Source organism: Muntiacus reevesi, chromosome 15 (genome assembly GCF_963930625.1).
Source record: "Muntiacus reevesi chromosome 15, mMunRee1.1, whole genome shotgun sequence".
In the NCBI taxonomy this organism is placed as follows: Eukaryota; Metazoa; Chordata; class Mammalia; order Artiodactyla; family Cervidae; genus Muntiacus; species Muntiacus reevesi.
In genome coordinates, this window is record NC_089263.1 from 54,938,726 (window position 1) to 54,957,213 (window position 18,488).

Sequence of the window (18,488 nt, forward strand, 5' to 3'; positions counted from 1 at the left end):
AACATCACAGTCTGAAAGCTTCCCAGACAGACTGGTCCCAGACATCTTAAATCTTTACTGGGTTCCTTCTTCAGAGGCCAAAAGGCAAAGGGCAGCATGGAGGCCAGGTCCCGGCCAGTCTAGAAAAACTGAAGGAAGGCCCTCGCTGAAGGACTAACAGACACCATCCCCAGCTGCAGCCTGACCATATTTAGAGAGAGGAATGGGATGGAGAGGGAGCATACATAAATCAAGTCCCAATGAACTGGGCTGTAACAGGGATCTAAACAAGGCCAACATCCTGGCACAATCTTAGACGCACAAATGTGCAGGGACTCAGCCTCCTTCCCATCTCTGTGAGATTAATAGTCCTCAAACACCACCGGATCAGCTTAACTCAGCTCAAAAGCTTTCACTATTCTAAAATCACATCCCAAATCCTCAGCTGGTCCATCCTGATACAGCCTTACTCTCCCATCACCCTCCCTACGCCCCTCCCCAGTATCCTACACTTCCAAGTGGGACCATGCTGAGGCTTCCAATAGACCTTGGGACTCCTGATTCCCTACTTTTCTCATGCTGTTTGTCTCACCTAGAGTGAGTGTTTCACCTTCCGTCAGTGCTCATACCCTGCTCTCCCACCGCCCTCACCCCATCTGCTCGTCAAAGTCCTAACTGCTCTCCGCGTCACAGCTCCATGCCACCTCCTCCAAGCAGTCATCCTTGATGGCTCAGAGCTCCCACCTCTGTCCTCAGCAGCACTTTGTATCCACTGTATGCTGCTTGAGGACAGCTTTTTATCTCCCCTTCCTCTAGCCAGTGAGGGCAGGGAACAGTTCTGGCTTCTCTCTGTGTTTATCCCCGCCTCTTCTAGCCTCCTCCAGGGCAGGGAACAGTTCTGACTTCTCTCTGTGTTTATCCCCGCCTCCTCTAGCCTCCTCGAGGGCAGGGAACAGTTCTGACTTCTCTCTGTGTTGCCTGACTGAGCACCCAGTAAGCGCATAGGAGGTGTTACGTACAAGTGAGCTGAGTGAATCAGCACCTTGCTCAGCAGATGGTCCCAGGGCCAACAAACTCTTGGCAGACACTGGTTGGCATCAACTTATAGTCTTCCTATCTCCTCCTTTAGACTCTCTCTCTTCCCTCCTCATTTTCCTCCACCCCATCCTGCTGGCTCTCTCTCCAAACTGCATCTGGGCTCTGTCTGTTGACCTCTCCTACCCCTTGGCCACTGCCCTCATCCAGGCAGTCATCTTCCTTCGCCTGGACAACAGCTGTGGCTTCCTGGCTGGTCTTCCCTACAACTCTTTTGCCCCTCCAGCCCACTCTCCACTCAGTCACCAATGACTGTCCTCAAAAGTAAAACTGTTAGTGCCACCTTCAGAGCCCAAACTTCTTTAATGGCTTCCCATGGCACTTTGGAAAAAATCCAGCTCTGTAGTCTGTAAACAGGGCTTCACAAGGCTCTGTGTGACTTGGCAGTAACACCTCTAACATCATTTTAAACCACTCTCCCCCTTGATCACCATGCCCAGCACAGCCCTGACAGCTGTCCACACACAGAGCCGTCATACATGCTGTTCCTTGCCTGCACTGCTCTCCCTTAGTCGTCACAAGGCTAGTTCCTTCTTCTTCAAATGTCAGACAGCTTGGAGAGACATACCCTGGCCACTCTGTCCAAGGTAGAGCTCTCTCCGTAGTCTCCATTTCTGCCCTGTTACCACTACTATATCTTCACATATATATATGTGTAGTTCCTGTAACAGCATCCAGCCCAGAGTAAGAGTTCAGCAGATGTTTGAACATCTGCAACAATCTCCCCCTGGACACATAAACTCTAGTTTCATTTGGTTCTTGACTAACAAAGTTAGAAGGGTTTAGGGTTGTGAGCTTTTTTTTTTTTTTTAAAGCAAAAACCAAGAGTGGTTTATTGATGAATGCTTTTCAAAAAACTAAAACTAGAACTACCATATGACCCAGCAATTCCACTCCTGGGTATATATCACCCCCCCAAAAAACCCCCACTAATTCGAAAAGATATATGCATCCTAATGTTCACAGCAGCATTATTTACAATTGCCAAGTTATGGAAGCAACCTAAGTGTCTATCAACAGATGAATGGATAAAGAAGATACAGTATATATATGTAATGGAATGCTACTCAGCCATAAAAAAGAGTGAAATTTTATGATCAAAGGGTCAGTCCAAGAAGATAGAACAACTATAAATATGTATGCACAGAAGACAGGAGCACCTTAATATAAAAGGCAAATGTTACAGACACAACAGAAGAAACTGACAGTAATACAATAATAGTGGGGGACTTTAACAGTTCACTTATATCAGTGGAGAGATCGTCCAGACAGAATATCAATAAGTAAAAACAGGCCTTAAATAACACATTAGATCAGATGGATTTAATTGATATTTATAAAGCATTCCATCTGAAAGTAGCAGAATACACGTTCTTTTCAAGTGAACATCGAACATTCTCCAGGATAGATCACATGCTGGGCCACAAAACAAGTCTCAGTAAATTTAAGAAAAATTTGAAATCATACGAGCATCTTTTCCGATCACAATGCTATGAGATTAGAAATCAAACACAAGGAAAAAACCACAAACACATGGAGGCTATATAATATGCTACTAAATAACCAGTGGGACACTGAAAAAAATCAATGGGTCATGGTGGAGAGTTCTGACAAAACGTGGCCCACTGGAGAAGGGAATGGCAAACCACTTCGCAGTCTTGCCTTGAGAACCCCATGAACAGTATGAAAAGGCAAAAAGAAAAAATCGAAGAGGAGATCAAAAAATACCCAGAGACAAAGAAAAATGAAAACACAGTGATCCAAAATCTGTGGGAGGCAGTAAAAGCAGCTCTAAGGGATAAGTTTATAGTGATACAAGGTTATGTCAAAAAAACAAGGAAAATCTCAAATAAACAACCTAATGTTACACCTAAAGCGGCAAAAAAGAAGCAGATTCACAGATATAGAGAGCAAACTAGTGGTTACCAGTGGGGAGAGGGAAGGGGCAGGGGCAATATAGGGGTAGGGATTAAGAGTACAAACTGTTATGTATAAAATAAGCTCAAAGATATACTGTGCAATACAAGGAATACAGCCAGTATTTTATAATAATCAGAAATGGAGTATATCTTTAAAACTGTGAGTCACTATACTGTACACCTGTAACTTATATAATAACTTTAGTAATTTATATATATATATAATAAATTCAGTAAGTTATAATAATAACTTCAGTAAAAAAAAAAAAAGAGTAACTTCTTGCTTCTGAGTATATTTAGCCTCTTTACTGTTATTTTCATTTATCAACATTGATTCTCTTCAGAGAAACTATCCCTATGTTTCTTGTAGAGTTCAATTCTCCTCCTGTATCCACAGCAATAACTTTCCCTGATGATTCCTCCACAGCAGGCTTCTGCCCTGGGTCAGCTCTGGGTACCGGGATGAAGACCCGAGAGGCAGCTTTGGGAATGTCAGTCTCAGGGTCCTGGTGGGTGCTGGTGGGGCAAACCTGGGCTGTGTGGCTGATCACAGAGGTATGAGAGCAATGAAGGACTCGGATCTCACAGCCAGAAGCACTGGGTGGTGGGAGTTCATCCATCACCCAGCAGAGGCACAACTCCTCCCCCCCTCCTAATTACGCCAATACCAGCCCACTTACAAAGCCCTTTATGAACAAAGCCTTGTATGAACTGGAGCACTCATTGAGGGACTGTCTGGGACCTGAAACTGAATGGCTGTGTCCTGCTTCCAGGACAGTCCCTGCCCAGCATCTCTGGGACAGGTTCCCAAGCATCACTGGTGCTGCGTGCCTTGGAGGAACTTCAGGGTCCAGCCACCCCTCAAGGCTCCCTGTCCCAGTCACCCAGGACACTCCTGTTGGAACCCAGCCTATTCAGAAGTGCAATGAGCCCTTATCCAGAGTCTCATTTTTCTCACCCCTCCGGTGCCACCTGTTCCCAGAGGTTCTCACCTCTCACCTGGATTACTGCAGCAGCCTCCTAGCTCATCTCCTGGCTTCTATCCTGACCCGCCGTCTGGTCTAGCCTCAACACAGCAGCCAGATCAATCCTATGAGGGGTGAGTCAGATCGTGACCTGAGCCCCACGGGGGCCCCCACTGGACAGCAATTACAGAAGATGCCCTCACAAGGGCCTGTCAGTCCCCACTCCATCTGCCTCCCCGCATTCTCATTTCCCATCCAAACCCCAACTCCCCTCCAGCCCCGCTGGCCCCTGGCTGCTCCTTAGCCACCCCAGGCCTCAGTCTGGCTGTCCTTTCCACCAGGGACAGCCTCTCCTAGTATGATTGAGTTTTGCTCCCTCACCTTCATGCATTTGCTTCATCTTCTGTCCAGCACTGTCTTCCCTCCACGTGCCCCAAGCTTGGCTTGCTCTAGTTCACTTTCTTCCCACACCACTTACATTTCTAGCACACTCTACAGCTCACAAGTTTGTTTGGCTTATAGTTTTCTGCTCTCTCTCCCCTGCCAGAATGTCAGCTTTGTCTACAAAGGTTCCATGGTATAGCCCAAGCTCCTGGAATGTAGACTGGCTCAAGAAATATTTGAATGAATAAAGGTCTGTGGGCCTTGCCATTGCTTCCCCCAGCCTCAGCTCCTGGCATCCTGGGGACTCTGCCTCTGAACCCCCACCAGTGCACTCACCTCCTCCCTGAAGCCTCCCTGGATTAGACTAAATTTATCACCACCTGACTTCCAACGGTCCCTAAGTGGGAGCCACACATTTGTTTCAGTTCTCAAGCTTCCTCCCCCTTCATTCTTCTCCACTCTTGAGGAGCAGATAAACAGATGCAAGAGGGTGGATACCAGCACCTGGTTACACATCCCATGAGCTCTCTCCAGCCCTCGGCTCCTTCCTTGCCCCCTGCCACCTCACCTCTCCTAGTGTTCCTCCTTCCTATCTCGCTGCCCTTTTTTTGGGCTCCTCTTCCCCCAAGCCCCAAGATCTGTCCTCCCCACACTCTCCCTAGGTGATTGATCTCCAGTGGTTTTGGTACCAAGCCCACTGGTGCTCCCAGCCCATCCACAGGGCTGGCTCAGACCTCTGCCCTCAACTCCAGACCCACCAGCTGACCATCTCCTCTGCTGTCCTGTGCCCCCTCCAATGGCACGTGGCAAAGCCTGGAACTCTTGCGGCCATCTCTCTCCCTTTGTGTCCTATCTCCAAAGGTGGAATCTGATCAGACACTGTCATACAGAGTCTTCCCTTTCCCTTATCCCTGACAGTGGCTGGTCATTGAATCCTGAATGGACCCATCTGGGTCTGCCCACAGCCATTGCCTAGTGCAGGCCACACCTTCCTCCCCATCCTCTGCATTTAGCCTCCTTCCTCTCTGTCCCCAGGCAGGGCTGAGTAAAGGTTGCTTAGGTGGCAGCCCTCCACTCAGACCCTCCAGGGCTCGGCACCTCCAGGAAAGTGGGCCTGAGATTCCAGGACACTGTCAGGCTTTGCCACGCCCCTACTCTCCTCTCACACGCCTCCCATCACTTCCAATACTGGGATGGACTGGCTCTGTGTGGCTTCCCAACCTTTGCCCCTGCTGTTCCTCTGCCAAGCATGCCCAGTCCTCACCTGGAGAATCATCTACTCTCCTTAGCTCAGCCAGGGCCTCCTGCAGGACACCTGCCCTAGGACAGACCCTCTCCTCTCAGGGGACTAACCCCCTTTAGATTCTTGGCAGTCCATTGAACCTACAACTCCTGTGTGTTCTGCCGCCCCTGGCTGTCCATGGGCATCCCCAAATCCACATGAGATAAAGCAGAACCCTGATTGTGCTCCACTGACCCTTCCCTGGCTTCGCCCTGTCTTAACCTCTGCAGCCTCCTTAGTCTGTGACCTCAGCGGAGAGCTCTCCATATATTTGTTGAATGAGTAATTGCATGTGAGTGATTTACTGCTCTTTAAATATATAAATTAAGTATCCTTCTGAAAGGAGAACACTCGCTTGAACGTGGATGAGCTCTCTTTGGTGCTAAAGAGAGGTGTGGACTCCTAGCTAGAAGGAGCTAGGAGTGGGCCCATCGGGGTCTGACCAAGGTCAAGGTCACCTGTGGCAATCACGTGGAAGAAGGTGATAGCCAGTAGCAGAGCTGTCCATGCCCTTCCTGGGCTTGCTGACCAGGCTTGCAACTGCCAGAGCTGCAGCTCTGCTTGAGGAAACTGACCCCACCTCCATCCAGCCCCGAATAAGACATGGTCCCAAGTGCTCCCTGGTAAATGGCAGGCTCTTAAAAAAATGCCAGTCCCTCCCTCTCCCCGCCCTTGTCCTGGACAGTTTCTCTTCTGCCTGTCTCAGTCACACACGCATTCATACATTCAAACACTCCATTTGCACTTTCCACGTTAAACTCTGAGCTGTCTCGGAACAAAGGTAATCAACAGTCCCTGACCTCAGGGATTAGATCAGAAACTTAACAGGTCAGGCTGGCTGCTTTGACCAAGATACATGTGGGACATCCTAGATGAAATCTGTAATAACATGAAACAGCTAACTCTATCAGGGTGATCACCCTGTGCTGGCAGCATTCTAAGCACTGTCACCTTCAGACTCGTGACCCTCTCAACAGCCCAGAGAAAAACGAGGTCCACACACAGTCACAGGGTGTCAGAAATAGCCCTCCATCCCAGCACAACAGGTGGGGCCCTTTAACCAGGATCAAACCACCCTTCCCGAGCAGGATTCCCTTCCATTATCGGGGCCACGTCCTCCCTGCCCTGTGCCAGGCAGTGGGCAGACCCTACCTACGTCCTCTGAATTCCCTCACAATAACACTGAGGGAGGAGGCTTCATACTCACTGGGAGATGAGGAAACTGAGGTTCAGAGTGCCCTAGAACACCGAGGTTTATATGAAATGTCTGGAACAGCAAATCCATAGAGACAGGAAGCAGATTACTGGTTGCCAAGGACTGGGGGAGAGGGAGTGTGTTGGGAGGTATAGGATTTCTTTTTGGGGTGATGAAAATGTTCTGGAACTAGATGGTAGTGATGGTTACACAACAGTGTAAATATACTAAAAACCTTACGCTTTAGAAAACCATCATATACTTTAAAATGGCTAGAACGGTGAATCTGGAGCCCCCAGGAAGCACATGTTGGCCTGGATGTGTGCTCTTGCCAAGATGTGTGTTTTCCTGTTTTCATCTCAGGGTTGAGTCTAGACTTCTCACAAGATTCTGAATTCCTGGAGGGTAGGAGCCAGTTTGGCCCCAATTCTGGGGTCATCACAGCCCCCGCAGCAGTTCTGAGAGGTCACTCCTGTGCACGTCTCACTGGCCTTTTGGCCCCGATTCCATCGTACCTCACTTCTCTTTTTCAGCACAAATCCCTTTCTGCTCCGGGTCTCTGGTTACAGCTGAGGGTCTCAACCTCGATTCATGCCAAGTATCACCTCCTTTAAGGTGGGCCCAGACATCAGTCATTTCCCGGGGGATATTGACATGTAGCGGGGCTCAGGCCTCCAGCCAGAGGCAGGCAAGGCCATGCACAGTTCATCTCTGCAGCCCCAGGACCTGTCTCTTGGCAAATGTTTGTTCAATAAATCAATAAACACAGTTTTTTTGTTTATTTGTTTTTCTGCTGTGAGGTTTGCGGGATCTCGGTCCCTCCACCAGAGACTGGAAACGATGCCCTTAGCAGTGAAACCTCGGAGTCCTGACCACTGGACCACCAGGGAATTCCCTAAATATGGGTTTGTTAAGTAAATTAACATGTAATCTTTTATTTGCTGGATACAAGCAAATACACGAAAGACAATTCCATGCACTGAATGGGAAAAATAAAATTCAGCACTTACAAAAATGAAATCAATAAAATAAGTAACTAATAAGAGCCTACTGTCTAGCACAGGGAACTCTACTCAATGCTCCCGGTGACAAAGAGGGGATATATGTATACATATAGCAGATCTGCTTGCTCTACAGAAGAAACTAGCATGACATTGTATAGCAACTGGACTCTGATAAACACAAATAAACTCTAAAAATCACTTTGAAAAAAGAGTGGGAAATGATGAAAGATATTACGGATACCAGATGCTCAGGTTCAGGCAGAAAAATCACATTACAGTGGTGCTAATGGTAAAAAATCTGCCTGCCAAGGTGGGAGACACAAGAGATTCAGATTTGATCCCTGGATCAGGAAGATCCCCTGAAGGAGGAAACGGCAACCCTCTCCAGTATTCTTGCCGGGAAATCCCATGGACAGAGGAGCCAGCTGGGCTACAGTCCGCGGAGTTGCGAAGAGTCAGAAACGCCTGAGCATACACTTGATGATCAGTGTTGAGCGAAATGCAGGGCAGAACAAGTCCTCTTTATGGATGTGGGAGCTGAGATCAGTTTGGATAAGAGGTTTGACAAGAGTCTGTTTCCTGGGAGTGTGAATGCAGTAGGTACTGGGCTAGGCCCACGTATTATTCACGTACCCACAAGCACCTTGGGAGGACCACATCCTGATTCCCCTTTTGCTGATGAGGAAACAGAATCGCAGGCTGAGTGAGCACCAGAGCTGGGCCTGGCTTCCTGGTCCTTCTACTATTGGACCAGGCAACTGGCACAAAGATCGCAGAACAGATAACCTGCTTTCGGCAAGTGATGAATATCCAGCATCCCAAGGTCTGTATCAATGGCGACAGTGAAGACCAGCTTGGCACCAACACGGACAGTAAAACAAGAAACAATCCAAGTGACGTGGCCTGTGTTTGATGCCTGGAGTCCCTCTTCACGTGCTCAGCTTTCCTGGCACACCTGAGTCTGCTTCTTTATCCCATGGCTGAGGCCACAAACATCTGAGAGCAGCCTGTGAGTGATGTCCTGAGGCTCATTCACTCCACAGAACCTAACAGCATCCTTGCTTCCCTCTCCCTACAACCACAGACATCACCTCGCCTCCAACACCATCTTAAATCAGACCAGGGCTTAACTGCCTCTCCCCTCCCCGATCTGGGCCACCTCATTGGCTCTCCGACCATCACCTAAACTGAAGTGACAGTCCCCTCACTGGGAGCCTGTCTCTGTAAAGTATAAATGAGGCCAGGCCACAGCCCTGCTCAAAACCCTCTAGAAGCTTCTGCTCACACTTAAGATAAAACCCCAACCCCTTCACTGGCCTCCCAGGCCCTCCCTCTGGGCCTCGCCTCCTCCTGCGTTGCTTTGCCCAGCAGCCAGCAGCCACGCGGGTCTTTCACACACTCTGAGGGACCTTGCACTGCTGTTCCCTCTGCTGAGAACACTCTTCCCCCAGGTCTTCCTCGCCCATGACTTCCCTTCAACTGGTTCTCAGCTGAAGTGTCATCTCCTGTCCCCAGGCCACGAAATCTAAGTGACCACCCAGTCGGTGGCTCAGATAATAAAGAATCTGCCTGCCATGCAGGAGACCTGGGTTTGATCCCTGGGTTGGAAAGATCCCCTGGAGAAGGAAGTGGCAACCCACTCCAGTATTCTTGCCTGAAGAATCCCATGGACAGAGAAGCCTGGTGGACTAAAGTCCCTGGGGTCACAAAGAGTCAGACATGACTGAGCAACTAACACTTTCACCCCCTATCAGATCTTATGATTTTATTACCTTTGTAGCCCAGGTCACCTTCTATTTTTCTGGCACTATTTTTGGTTTGTTTATTTTCTGTCCCAGCCTCCCTGCCCTGACTGTGCATACGCACAGTGACCCTTCCGTCCTGTTCACCACTGCATTCCCCTAACCTTGCACTGTGCCTGGCATATAGTAGAGTATAAAAATCTTTGCAAAAGAAGCAAATAGTAGCTACTGAGGACGTGTGAGGTGCCAGGCATGTACTAAGGAGCTGGAATTCTAAGTGGACACAGCAGACACATGACAATGACTTATATCTAGCAAAAGACCCAGGCATCAATCAAGAAATTGACTAGATATTTTAAGAGTAGGATGACTGCTATAAAGGAAAATGAAAAGTTCAAAGAGTGTGTGCATCTATGTGCGTGGTTTTAAAATGTGCGCAAATTCTCTGACACTCCTCTACCAAGAAGTAAAATAGAATTCCCTCTGCCTAGAAGGTGAGCAGCCTTGGTCACTTGATTCCGAGGAGCAGAAAGCAGCAGAAATGATGCTGCACGACCTCAGTTACATCCTCAAGGAGGTTCAGCTTCCACCTGCTTCTCAAGCTTGGAACCCAGCAGCCATGCTGAAAGGAAGCCCAGGCCTCACGGGAGCATCATGGAGGTGTTCTGGTGAACAAGACCAGCTCTGGACCCAGCCAACAGCCAGCACCAGCCACCAGACACCAGCAAGGAAGCCTTCCAGACGGCTCTAGCCCCAGCCAACTGATTACAGCCAGGTGAAAGACCCCAAGCGAGACCCTCCTGGTGAAGCCTGTCACCCTCTGTAATTGTCAGAGGAAAGGACAGGACATTTGTGTTTTCTTTAACCACTAACTCTGGGGAGACTGACTCCATGGCCATAGAGAACCAGAACAGGGAATGTGGAAGTCAGGGAAGGTTTTCCTGGAGAATATTTGAGCTCAGATTTGCCCAAGCTGAGGTTAACTACTTTGAGGGGGAAGCCTGGCAGACACGAGGACTAGTGTATACTCCTACAAAAGAGTTCTTCAGTCACTAAGCCATGTCCGACTCTTATCGACCCCGTGGACTGCAGCACTCCAGGCTTCCCTGTCCTTCACTATCTCCCAGAGTCTGCTCAAATTCATGTCCATTGAGTCACTGCTATCTCACCGTCTCATCCTCTGTTGCCCCCTTCTTTTTTTTGCCTTCAATTTTTGCCAGCATCAGGGTCTTTTCCAATGTGTCAGCTCTTCACATCAGGTGGCCAAAGTATGGAGCTTCATCATGAGTCCTTCCAATGAATACTGAGGATTGAGTTCCTTCAGGATTGACTGGTTTGAGTTCCTTGCAAATGAGTACGTGAGGATTAAATGAGACGAGAAGCACAGAGCTTCCACCTCAAAATGGGAGGGTTGAGGTTCTTCCTAGTGTTCTGGGTGAGTAATAAAATCATTCTAGAACTTTCACAGTCCTGTTTGTTTCCCTCTTTTAAAACATGGCCCTTGGCACACAGTAGGGGAACCAAGTGACCCCATTCCTGTCTCCACCACTGCTGTGCAATCTTGAGGGAGCCAACCTCTCTTCTGGTTTCTCTGTCTCTCTCTCTCTTTTTTAATGTGGACTATCTTTGAAGTCTTTATTGAATTAATTAAAATATTGTTTCTGTTCTATGTTTTGGTTTCTTGGCCATGAGGCATGCAGGATCTTACCTCCCTGACCGTAGGTTGAACCCACATCCCCTGCACTGGAAGGCAAAGTCTTAACCACTGGACCGCCAGGGAAGTCCCTGGTTTTTCTAAAAATAAAATAAATGCCAAAAACCAAATCAATCTCAGTGCTCTGAGCTCCTTAAAGACAGGCACTATGGGAATGCAGGCTCACGCCTTTGTGCTGCCATAGCTATTTTTGGCCCCATCGGCCTCAGAAGCAGGTCTCGTGGAGGGGGTGTATGTGCTCTTCCTTGAGGGCTGGTATACGTCTCCTTCCTTGACCGCAGCATCTGAGTCACACATAGGGACGAGTGGGCCATCGCTGACATTTACAAAGTTGGCTGGGTCCTGAGCCCTGGCGGCTGCCGTGGGCTTTTCGGTCAGGCCCTCGAACATGTGTGCCCTTTGCTTTGCTAGAATTCACCCCTTGTCCACGTCTTGCAGAAATACCTCCACCCAGGGGTTCTGGGGCTGACCCTGGGGATCGTAAGCCTGGTGATGGCTGCCCCTAATGGGGCATGAGTGGTACTCTGGATAAATCTTTTCTGCTGAATACCTAGGGGTGTCCACACCTCCTTAAGGCATCCTTTCATCCATGAGTATCTAAACAGATACTCCTTTCTCTGTTTAAAAATGGCGCCAGAACCATTTTTAAACAACTCCCAACCTGTAGGTCAGTGACCTAGTATTTATTATTACTAAATAGATATCATTTTTTATTAGTTATCATTAATATTACTTATGAGATGCCATTGAGTGAGTGTTAACTTGGGTTCCAGGTTCTGTGCTGTGTGAACTTTATAGCATCAAATTCTCACAAGTGCCCAAATGCAGTAATTAGCCTCATTTTACAGATGTGGAAACTGAGGCTCCAAGCAATTAAGGCTGTATTGCCCAAATCACTTAGCTCATGAACAAGGCTGGACCCCAGATCTAGAAGGCAGGACAACCAGGCTGAGCCACTGTGTTGTAACATCACTTTTAAGTATGTTGTCTTTGCCAAGTACAGGCGGTATAATTTCCAGTCTTCACTGCAAAGCCCCCTCAGGTAAGTGTCACTGACTCCATTTTACAGATGAGGGAACTAAGGCTGAGAAGTGTAAGACGTGCCCAGTGTCACAGAGCTAAGAGTGGAAATGCTGCATCTGACTCCAAAGTCTCTTGACTTGATTGCCATCCTCTAGGATGCTGGTTCTCAAAGGGTGCACCCTGGCTGGGGTAGGGATGAGGGGGGTGGGGAGTGGAATCAATTTGACCTGAGAAAGTTTTAGAAATGCAAAATCCTTGGTCCCACCCCCAAACCTACTGAATCAGGAATTCTGGTGATGGAATCTGGCAACCTGTGTTTAAACAAGTCCTCCAGGGGATTCTGACCATACTCTGCTTTAGAGAACTGCTGGTCTAGTGCCTCCCACAGTCTGCAAAATTTACAATGCAAAGCACGGCGGGCAGAGCTTGGGAAACAAAGTGAAGAAAGTGGAGATGCTGTTCAAGAATCTTCCGCATCAAAGGACACTTTCCAGGATCCTTCTCAACCATCAGGCAAGACAGGGCAGGGCTGTCTCCACAGATGTCCAAGGCTGCTGGGAGTGGCAGCTGAGCTGGGGACCCACAGGGAAATGTGGACCTAGCTGCCCCTATGATCATCAAGTTCTAATATGGAAGTGGGGTGGGGAGAGCAGTGCTCTTGAAAGTTTCACGGTGGAATAAAAACAAGCACAGCAAAAACAACAAGAAATAAACTGAAAAACCATGTTGCCTTTGCCAGAAGAAGGGTGGCCCAGCAATTGATGACCCAGCATCCTGGTTTGCCCAGGACTAAAGAGTTTCTGGGTGAGAAATGGAGTATTTCCTGCCATATCAGTAAACAAGGATGTCACAGTCATCAGCGATTGCAGCCTCCAAAGTGAATTCCTAAGCTTTAAGGGCACTCAGGAAGGAGAAGAACACCTGTGACATCAAGACTGCAGCGACTCCCTATGGTGAGCCCCGAGGGAGCTCAAGATGTAAAAAATATGGGATTCTGGCCCAGGACAGCTGAGATACATGTGAAAGGAATGACTGCAGTGAGCCCAGACTCTTTCATCTTCCCATACAGAGAAAAGCACTAAATTTCTTAACTTGGGATATCTGGCTTTCTTTAAGTAACAATACTATTTTGATGTTCAGGCTACCTGTCCTTTGTTACAAAACTTCTATATGACCCTCACCTCCTTGGAACAGTTCTCCCAGGGTCATCTGCGATGCTGTCTCCCAGGCTTGAAGTCCTAAAAATTCTCATCTAATAAAACATAACTCTCAACTTTTAGGTCGTGAATATTTTTTAAGTTGACACTGGGATGCAGAGCTTCCAGGGCTAAAGCCAGGAGAGTCCCATCCAACCCAAGACATTCTGCTTGCCCTGAGCAGCAGGGCAGCAGCAGGTGCTATTTGGATGAAAGGGGAGACCTGCCTGGTCACGGGGACGATGCCCCACAATTCTGGCAAATATTTCTGATCCATCCTTACAGGAGTCTTTATCTGTCTGCGTGAGCAGGTGCAGAGGTTTCCTCTGTGTGCTCTTTCTCCCCCTACCCCAGACACACACCCTGAGGTCCACGCTCCTGAAGAAGGACATTCTACAGCAGGGCCCCTCCTGTGTGATCCTGATGCTCCTAACTCCTCTGCTTCAGCCACTCTAAGGACTGTCCGGCCTCCCTCTGCTCCTGCCTAGCCAAGGTCTACCTGGGAATTCTCCCATGTCATCCTGGATCCTCCTTTCCTGCCCTTTTCAGAATTAAATACCCTTCCCCAAAGCACCGTTTCCTTTCCCAAGTCTATCACTCACAGGGTTCTCTTCATCAGAATGATTTTCATGGAACAATTAGCAGCAGTGGATACCAGTACAGTATCCACTTACACGAATCCTCCAGTCAGCCCCATTGGTGGGTGAAAACCTTACATCTTCAACTCAGACTTAAGTTTACCAGCCCTTCCTGAACCCTCCTACACTGTTGGTAGGAATGTACATTGCTGCAGAGACTATGGAGAACAGGGAGGTGCCTTAAAAAACTAAAAATAGAGCTGCCATAGGATCCAGCAATCCCACTCCTGTATATATATCTGGAGAAAATCATAACTCAAAAAGATACAAGCACCACTGTTTACAATAGCCAAGATATGGAAGCAACCTAAGTGTTTTTCCACAGATGAATGGATAAAGAAGATGTGTTATATATGTATGGATGTGAGAGTTGGACTGTGAAGAAAGCTGAGCACCAAAAAATTGATGCTTTTGAACTGTGGTGTTGGAGAAGACTCTTGAGAGTCCCTTGGACTGCAAGGAGATCCAACCAGTTCATCCTAAAGGAGATAAGTCCTGGGTGTTCATTGGAAGGACTGATGCTGAAGCTGAAACTCCAGTACTTTGGCCACCTCATGCAAAGAGTTGACTCATTGGAAAAGACCCTGATGCTGGGAGGGATTGGGGGCAGGAGGAGAAGGGGATGACAGAGGATGAGATGGCCGGATGGTATCACCGACTTGATGGACATGAGTTTGAGTAATCTCCGGGAGTTGCTGACAGACAGGGAGGCCTGGTGTGCTGCAATTCATGGGGTCGCAAAGAGTCAGACACGACTAGGTGACTGAACTGAACTGAACTGAACTGACTGATATATATATATAACATTACTCAGTCATCAAAAAGAATGAAATAATGCCATTTGCAGCAACATGGATGGACCTAGAGATTATCACACTAAGTGAAGTAAGCCAGACAGAGAAATATAAATGATACTACTTATGTGTGGCATCTTAAAAAATGATGCAAATGAATTAATTTACAAAACAAACAGACTCAAATACTTAGAAAACCAACTTACACTACCAAAGGAGAGAGGTGGGTGGCGGGAGGGATAAATTAGGAGGTTGGGATCAACATATACATTTACTATATATAAAATACAAAATCAACAAGGACCTACTGTATAGCACAGAAAACTCTACTCAATTCTCTGTAATAACCTATATGGGAAAAGAATCTGAGAAGAAATCGATATGTGTATACGTATAACTGAATCACTGTGTTGTATATCTGAAACTAACACAACACTGTAAATCAACTATATGCCAATATAAAATTCAAAAACATCTTACCAGCCCTCTTAAAATCATGCTGAGGAAGTGGCAGTGCTAACACACCAACCCAGGCTCAGGGCCTTGGCCTCTTAAGCTGTGTCCTCAGTTTTTTTTTTCATTACTCAGGGCGTGCAGGTGAGGACGAGTCCCCTTGGGCCTCCAGTGCACCCGACACAGAGCTGGATGCAGAGCAGACACTCAACAAATGTTCACCAGGTAAACCAGAAGCCCTTGTGAGTGGCGGGGATGCAGGCACCTCTGATGACCAAAGGATCAAAGCCCTGCATCCTGGGAAATCCTTTAGTCCTGGCCAAATCAGGATGACGGGTCACCTACTGCTGGAGTCAGCCAGACGTTCGGAGCCAGTGTATCCAGAAAGATGGCAGGAAGGACTCTCCCATGGACATCCTCTGCAGAAGATGGGCCGCTGGACCGTGAGCTCCCTGAAGGCAGGAGCTTCCCCTCTCGTGCTCACCATTTACGTCCTAGCTCCTGGCATGTGCCAGTACCTTGGGAGCTCTGTGCACACCTGCTGAACGACCATACAGGCTTCACAGCATTGAAGCCCTGTTCCCCCTGGGGGAGGCTAGTTCCTCAAGGATTACAGAATGAGCAGAAGTTGTGCATGTGGGCATAGGTCTGTCTGACATTACTGGGCTGTACTCAAGGGTGAACTTCTGGGCTGAGCTCAGTGAGGACCAAGAGAGTGTATAAACACATTCTCCATCACTGGTCTAATCTACCAGGCATACCAAGGCTATGAAGTTGCATCCACTCCCCTCCTGCCGAGCGTCCACATCTTCATCCTTGGATTACAACCCCTCTACCTGGATTTTCCTTTGAGAAGCCACCATCCCCTTAACCCCTATCCATAATACTTCATTTGTCCAGGGTGGTCACATGACCCAGGCCTGACCAATCAGCACATTCCATCTCACAGGCTACCGTGATTGGTCCAAGGATGGACATGTGACTCAAGCTGGTCCAGTGAATGTCAGCCTCCGGGGCTTTGGGTGAATGATTGAGAAAGAGAAGCTCTCCTAGTGAGGAGATGACTAACTGCAAGGCTGATGGAATCGTGGAAACTGGAGCCACAGGGACTGGGCCAGCTTGAAAGAAAAGGAGACCCAGGAGAAATCAGAAGAGGGAGATGGAGACAGAAACCCAGTTCATCATATAAGACCTGTTGCTGGAATATTCCAGCACAGGAGCCAAAAACAAACATCTCTCTCTAGTTTTCGCATCACTTACGCCACTTCAAGATGGGTTTCTGCCACTCCTAACTGAAAAAGTTGCGTCATAGAAACAAATGACACCTGCTGTCCTCTCACCCAGAAGGGCCCTCAGGCCCCACACTTACACGAGGCTTCTGCTCCCTCACACCTGGCACTCCTGCCCACTTCCCCTTCTCTACAATCCCCTGCCTGGCTTCAGGCCCTCGTGGGTGATCTGGGGCCTGGAATATCTCAAGGGTCCCACTTGACCCCAGTCAGGCAGCTCACCCCAGTCCACCCCCTGTGTTGTCAGGACAGTTGAGTTTCTGAAGCAGATGGTGTGTTACACTTTGCTTAATACCTCCATGGGCTCGTGGCTACCCATAGCAGGGTTTCCTAAAGGGGCGGGTGCATGTCCCTGTAGGTAAGTGAGATGATCTTGGCCAGCACATGGAGCCAGGACCCAGACACATGGTAATAGAACAAGAAACTTAAGCTCCTTTTGCTTCTCTTGCAAACCTTCTGATTTCTTTCTAGAGAACATCTCTGCACAGGGCGAGTATGGCCCTGACAGGTCTCTGCAATCTACTGCGCTCCCTTTTTAGCAGAAAGAGAGAAGGCCTCAAGCTCAGAACCTGCCATGACAGGCCGGAACGTTACGCTGGTTCGTGTCCATCACCTTTGTTTCTACAGTCACCTTCTATTTATGTAAGTGATTCCGGTTTTGCTTTGAGAGTAGTTACAGAAAGTTTCCTTTGGAGACTAATTTGTATAAACACAAAAGTAAGTCTGTTTAAAGTAAAAAAAAAAAGGAAAGAAGGCAAACCACAGGAGGTATTTGGATATGGTGAATGTTTGGCAAACAACGGTAAAACAGGATGAAATGTAACCTACTCAGCCAGGCACACAAGGCCTTTCACTGTCCACCCCTTGACATTCCTTCAAACCGTCCGAGCGGCCTGGGCCTCCCAAGACAACTTACAGAGTCAGACCTCTAAGACTCTGCTCTTGCCGCTCCTCCTGCCCCGATGCCCTTTCCCCATAACCTCTTCAACAATCTAGAACAACTGCACTTACTATGAAGACCCAAGTCAATGTCACTGTTTCCTATGGTTGGAGTGGGTCCAGCTACTCTAGGATCTCCAGTGGGCCTAGAGAGCAATTTCTGTGCTCTCAAGTGACTGTGTGGGTTCCTTGAGGCCAAGAGATCCCAGAAACCAGAATGGTCTTTCAGGTCTGTGTCTGGCACTAGAGGCTCAGTTAGCACAGGATGAACTGAACGGGCTCTAACTGGGGGATGTGGATCCATCAGGTACCAACACGCCTGGAGGGAGCGCAGGCCTGGAGTCTGAAAAGTGGAGGGAGAAGGAATTCTAAGGCAGGGAAGGGAGTGAGGGGCAGGGGCCTGAGGCCGGGCCCCACAGCTTTCCTTCAGGAGAGGGGAGAAGGGTGAGCATCTTGGGATAGTAGGATCCTGCGTGGTACTGCCACAGAGGGCCTGGTAGGCTGAGGTTCTTGACTCTAACTTGCATCTGAATCCCCTCAGAACTTGTCAGGATGCCAACTCTGAAGCCCCACCCCAAAGGCTCTGACTTGGTGGGTTACAGTGAGCCTGTGAAGCGGCACTTTAAAACGAACACTTGAGGTGATGCTGAGGGCCACTCTCTGAAAAGCACTGAGCCACAAGTGTCAGGGAAGACTGGACACAGGTAGGGACCGACAGCTTCTGTGGTGGCTCAGAATCTGCCTCTAATGCGAGAGACGCGGGTTCGATCCCTGGGGAAGGAAATGGCAACCCACTCTAGTATTCTCGCCTGGAGAATTCCACGGACAGAGGAGCCTGGCAGGCGGCAGTCCATGGGGTCGCAAAGAGTTGGAAGCA

General features: G+C 48.5%; 1 protein-coding gene across 1 annotated transcript in view; it reads right to left on the reverse strand.

The window, feature by feature from the left end:
- The window catches only part of PRIMA1 (proline rich membrane anchor 1), a 68,974-nt gene that overhangs the window by 40,794 nt on the left and 9,692 nt on the right, over window positions 1-18,488 (reverse strand). The window lies entirely within an intron of this gene.